Genomic DNA, 6000 nt, shown 5'->3' on the forward strand with positions numbered 1-6000 from the left:
CGTAGAATCCACTGGAAAACAAGGGTTAAAATGGCAATAAACACATATGTATCAATAATTACCTTCAATGTCAAAGGACTGAATGCTCCAATCAAAAGACATAGGGTGGCAGACTGGATAAAAAAACAGCAGCCTACAATATACTGCCTATAAGAGACCCACCTTAGGGCAAAGGACACAGAGATTGAAAGTGAGGGGATGGAGAAAAATATTTCATGCAAACGGAAATGACAAGAAAGCAGGAGTCGCGATATTCATATCAGACAAAATAAACTTTAAAGCAAAGGCCATAAAGAAAGATAAATGAAGGATACTACATAATGATAAAAGGATCAACACAAGAAGAGAATCTTACACTCGTGAACATATATGCACCTAATATAGGAGCACCCAAACACATAAAACAAATACTAACAAACATAAATGGAGAAATTGAAGGGAATACAATAATAGTAGGAGACTTTAACACCCCACTCATATCAATGGACACATCTTCTAAACAGAAAAATCAATAAGGTGACAGAGATCCTAAATGATACAACAGTTAGACTTAATTGATATTTTCAGGACATTACATCCAAAAAAACAGAATACACATTCTCTTCAAGTGCACATGGAACATTCTCTAGGACTGGGCACATACCAGGGCACAAAACTAACCTCAATAAAGTGAAGAGTATAGAAATTATTTCAAGCATCCTCTCTGACCACAATGGCAGGAAACTAGAAAAAAAACCACAAGAGAAGAAATGACCAAAAAAAGACTACATGGAGACTAAACAACATGCTACTGAACAAACCAATGAGTCGGGACTTCCCTGATGGTGCAGTGGTTAAGAAACTGCCTGCCAATGCAGGGGACACGGATTTGATCCCTGGTCTGGGAAGATCCCACATGCCACGGAGCAACTAAGCCCATGCACCACAACTAGTGAGCCCACACACCACAACTACTGAAGCCCATGCGCCTAGAGCCTGTGCTCTGCAACAAAGAGAAGCCACCGCAATAAGAACCCTGCGCACCGAAACAAAGAGTAGCCCCCACTTGCTGCAACTAGAGAAAGCCTGCGCACAGCAACGAAGACCCAACACAGTCAAAAATAAATTAATTAATTAATTTAAAAATACCAAAAACAAAAACCAATGAGTCAATGACGAAATTTAAAAATTTAAAAATACCTTGAGACAAATGACAATTAAAACACAATCATACAAAATCTTTGGGATACAGCAAAAGCAGTTCCTAAGGGAAGTTCATAGGGATACAGGCCTTCCTCAAAAAACAAGAAAAATCTCAAGTAAACAACCTAACCTACCACCTAAAAGAATTAGAGAAAGAAGAACAAACAAAACCTGGGGGGATTGGTTCAAGATGGCGGAGTAGAAGGACGTGCTCTCACTCCCTCTTGCGAGAGCACCAGTATCACAACTCACAGCTGAACAGTCATCAACAGGAAGACACTGGAACTTACAAAAAAACATACCCCACATCGAAAGACAACGGAGAAGCCACAATGAGACAGTAGGAGGGGCGCAATCACAATAAAATCAAATCCCATAAGTGCTGGGTGTGTGACTTACAAACTAGAGAACACTTATACCACAGAACTCTACCCACTGGAGTGAAGGTTCTGAGCCCCACGTCAGGCTTCCCAACCTGGGGGTCCGGCAACAAGAGGAGGAATTCCTAAAGAATCGGCCTTTGAAGGCTAGTGCGATTTGACTGCAGGACTTCGACAAGACTGGGGGAAACAGAGACTCCACTCTTGGAGGGCACACATAAAGCAGTGTGTGCATCAGGACCCAGGGAAAGGAGCAGTGACGCCGGGGGAGACTGAACCAGACCTACCTGCTAGTGTCAGAGGGTCTCCCGCAGAGGCGGGGGGTGGCTGTGTCTCACCGTGAGGACAAAGACACTGGCAGCAGAAGTTCTGGGAAATACTCCTTGGCATGAACCATCCCAGAGTCCACCATTAGCCCCACCAAAGAGCCCAGTAGGCTCCAGTGTTGGGTCGCCTCAGGCCAAACAACCAACAGGGAGGGAACCCAGCCCCACCTATCAGCAGACAAGTGAATTAAAGTTTTACTGAGCTCTACCTACCACCAGTCCCTCCCATCAGGAAACTTGCACAAGCCTTTTAGATAGCCTCATCCACCAGAGGGCAGACAGCAGAAGCAAGAAGAACAACCAACCTGCAGCCTGTGGAACAAAAACCACATTCACAGAAAGATAGACAAGATGAAAAGGCAGAGGGCTATGTACCAGATGAAAGAACAAGATAAAACCCCAGAAAAACAACTAAATGAAGTGGAGATAGGCAACCTTCCAGAAAAAGAATTCACAATAAACATAGTGAAGATGATCCAGGACCTCGGAAAAAGAATGGAGGCAAGAAACGTTGCAAGATGCAAGAAATGTTTAACAAAGACCGAGAAGAATTAAAGAACAAACAAACAGAGATGAACAATACAATACCTGAAATAAAAAATACACTACAAGGAATCAATAGCAGAATAAATGAGGCAGAAAAACGGTAAGTGACCTGGAAAACAGAATGGTGGAATTCACTGCTGAGGAACAGAATAAAGAAAAAAGAATGAAAAGAAATGAAGACAGCCTAAGAGACCTCTGGGACAACATTAAACACAACAACACTCACATTATAGGGGTCCCAGAAGAAGTGAGAGAAAAAGGACCCGAGAAAATATTTGAAGAGATTATAGTCGAATACCTCTCTAACATGGAAAAAGAAGTAGACACCCAAGTCCAGGAAGCACAGAGAGTCCCATACAGGATAAACCCGAGGAGAAACACGCCAAGACACATAGTAATCAAATGGGCAAAAATTAAAGACAAAGAAAAATTACTGAAAGCAACAAGGGAAAAACGACAAATAAGATACAAGGGACAATCTACAGATTCAATGCAATCCCTATCAAACTACCACTGGCATTTTTTACAGAACTAGAAAAAAAAATTTCACAATTTGTATGGAAACACAAAAGACCCCGAATAGCCAAAGCAATCTTGAAAACAAAAAATGGAGCTGGAGGAATCAGGCACCCTGACTTCAGACTATACTACAAAGCTACAGTAATCAAGACAGTATGGTACTGGCACAAAAACAGAAATATAGATCAATGGAACAGGATAGAAAGCCCAGAGATAAACCCACACACATATGGTCACCTTATCTTTGATAAAGGAGGGAAGGATATACAGTGGAGAAAAGACAGCCTCTTCAATAAGTGGTGCTGGGAAAACTGGACAGCTACATGTAAAAGTATGAAATTAGAACAATCCCTAACACCACACACAAGAATAAACTCAAAATGGGTTAAAGACCTAAATGTAAGGCCAGACACTATCAAACTCTTAGAGGAAAACATAGGCAGAACACTCTATGGCATAAATCACAGCAGGATCCTTTTGGACCCATCTCCTAGAGAAATGCAAATAAAAACAAAAAAAAACAAATGGGACCTAATGAAACTTAAAAGCTTTTGCACAGCAAAGGATACCATAAACAAGACCAAAAGACAACCCTCAGAACGAGAGAAAATATTTGCAAATGAAGCAACTGACAAAGGATTCATATCCAAAATTTAGAAGCCACACATGCAGCTCAATACCAAAAAACAGACAACCCAATCCAAAAATGGCCAGCAGAACTAAATAGACATTTCTCCAAAGAAGAGACACAGATTGCCAACAAACACATGAGAGAAATGCTCAACATCATTAATCATTAGAGAAATGCAAATCAAAACGACAATGAGATATCATCTCACACCGGTCAGAATGGCCATCATCAAAAACTCTAGAAACAATAAATGCTGGAGAGGGTGTGCAGAAAAGGGAACACTCTTGCACTGCTGCTGGGAATGTCAATTGATACAGCCACAATGGAGAACACTATGGAGTTTCCTTAAAAAACTACAAATAGAACTACCATACGAACCCGCAATCCCACTACTGGGCATATACCCTGAGAAAACCATAATTCAAAAAGAGTCATGTACCAAACTGTTCATTGCAGCTCTATTTACAATAGGCAGGACATGGAAGCAACCTAAGTGTCCATCAACAGATGAATGGATAAAGAAGATGTGGCACATATATACAATGGAATATTACTCAGCCATAAAAAGAAATGAAACTGAGTTATTTGTAATGAGGTGGATAGACCTGGAGTCTGTCATACAGAGTGAAGTAAGTCAGAAGGAGAAAAACAAATACTGTATGCTAACACATATATATGGAATCTAAGAAAAAAAATGTTATGAAGAGATTAGTGGTAGGACGGGAATAAAACACAGACCTACTAGAGCATGGACTTGAGGACATGGGGAGGGGGAAGGGTAAGCTGTGACGAAGTGAGAGAGTGGCAGGGACATATATGCACTACCAAATGTAAATTAGATAGCTAGTGGGAAGCTGCCGCATAGCACAGGGAGATCACCTCTGTGCTTTGTGACCATGAGAGCGGTGGGATAGGGAGGGTGGGAGGGAGGGTGACACAAGAGGGAAGAGATATGGGAACATATATATATGTATAACTGATTCACTTTGTTGTAAAGGAGAAACTAACACACTATTGTAAAACAGTTTACTCCAATAAAGATGTTAAAAAAAAAAAAAAAGATACAAGGGAATTCCCATAAGGTTAACAGCTGATTTCTCAGCAGAAACTCTACAAGCCAGAAGAAGTGGCATGACATATTTAAAGCGATGAAAGGGAAGAACCTACAACCAAGATTACTATACCCGGCAAGGATCTCATACACATTCGATGGAGAAATCAAAAGTTTACAGACAAGCAAAAGCTAAGAGAATTCAGCACCACAGCCAAAGCTAAAGAAACTTCTCTAAGTGGGAGACACAAGAGAAGAAAAGGACCTAAAACACAAAGCCATAACAATTAACAAAATGGTAATACGAACATACATATCGATAATTACCTTAAACGTGAATGGATTAAATGCTCCAACCAAAAGACACAGGCGCGCTGAATGGATACAAAAACAAGACCCATATATATGCTGTCTACAAGAGACCCACTTCAGACCTAGGGACACATACAGATTGAAAGCGAGGGGATGGAAAAAGATACACCATGGGAACAGAAATCAAAAGAAAGCTGGAGTAGCAATACTCATATCAGATAAAATAGACTTTAAAATAAAGAATGTTACAAGAGACAAGGAAGGACACTACATAATGATCAAGGGATCGATCCAAGAAAATATACCAATTATAAATATATATTTATACTTGCAAATATAATATATATGCACCCAACATAAGAGCACCTCAATACATAAGGCAACTGCTAACAGCTATAAAAGAGGACATCAACAGTAACACAATAATAGTGGGGGACTTTAACACCTCACTTACACCAAAGGACAGATCATTCAAACAGAAAATTAATAAGGAAACACAAGCTTTAAATGACACGAGACCAGACATATTTGATATTTATAGGACATTCCATTCCAAAACAGCAGATTATGCTTTCTTCTCAAGTGTTCATGGAAAATTCTCCAGGACAGATCACATCTTGGGTCACAAATCAAGCCTCAGTAAATTTAAGAAAACTGAAATCACATAAAAAATCTTTTCTGACCACAACGCTGTGAGATTAGAAATCAATTACAGGGAATAAAATGTAAAAAGCACAAACACATGGAGGCTAAACAGTACATTATGAAAACACCAAGAGATCACTGAAGAAATCAAAGAGGAAATCAAAAAATACCTGGAGACAAATGACAGTGAAAACACGACGATCCAAAACCTATGGGATGCAGCAAAAGCAGTTCTAAGAGGGAAGTTTATAGCAATACAATCCTACCTCAAGAAACAACGAACATCTCAAATAAACAATCTAACCTTACACCAAAAGGAACTGGAGAAAGAAGAAAACCGAAAGTTAGTAGAAGGAAAGAAATCATAAAGATCAGAGCAGAAATAAATGAAACAGAAACAAAGAAAAC

The 6000-nt window shown here is 39.8% G+C and overlaps 1 protein-coding gene across 4 annotated transcripts in view; it reads right to left on the reverse strand.

Annotated features, from left to right (window-relative positions):
- TAB3 (TGF-beta activated kinase 1 (MAP3K7) binding protein 3) overlaps positions 1-6000 on the reverse strand; it is a 106820-nt gene that overhangs the window by 41306 nt on the left and 59514 nt on the right. The window contains exon 1 of one of the 4 annotated variants that reach the window (XM_055081755.1): positions 661-692. The exons of the other annotated variants lie outside the window; for them this stretch is intronic. The gene's annotated coding sequence lies outside the window, so the exon portion shown is untranslated. Of the gene's footprint in view, positions 1-660; positions 693-6000 lie in introns of those variants that run through there. 4 annotated transcript variants of the gene reach the window in all.

The sequence above is a fragment of the Physeter macrocephalus genome, chromosome 21 (assembly GCF_002837175.3).
Source record: "Physeter macrocephalus isolate SW-GA chromosome 21, ASM283717v5, whole genome shotgun sequence".
Classification (NCBI taxonomy): Eukaryota; Metazoa; Chordata; class Mammalia; order Artiodactyla; family Physeteridae; genus Physeter; species Physeter macrocephalus.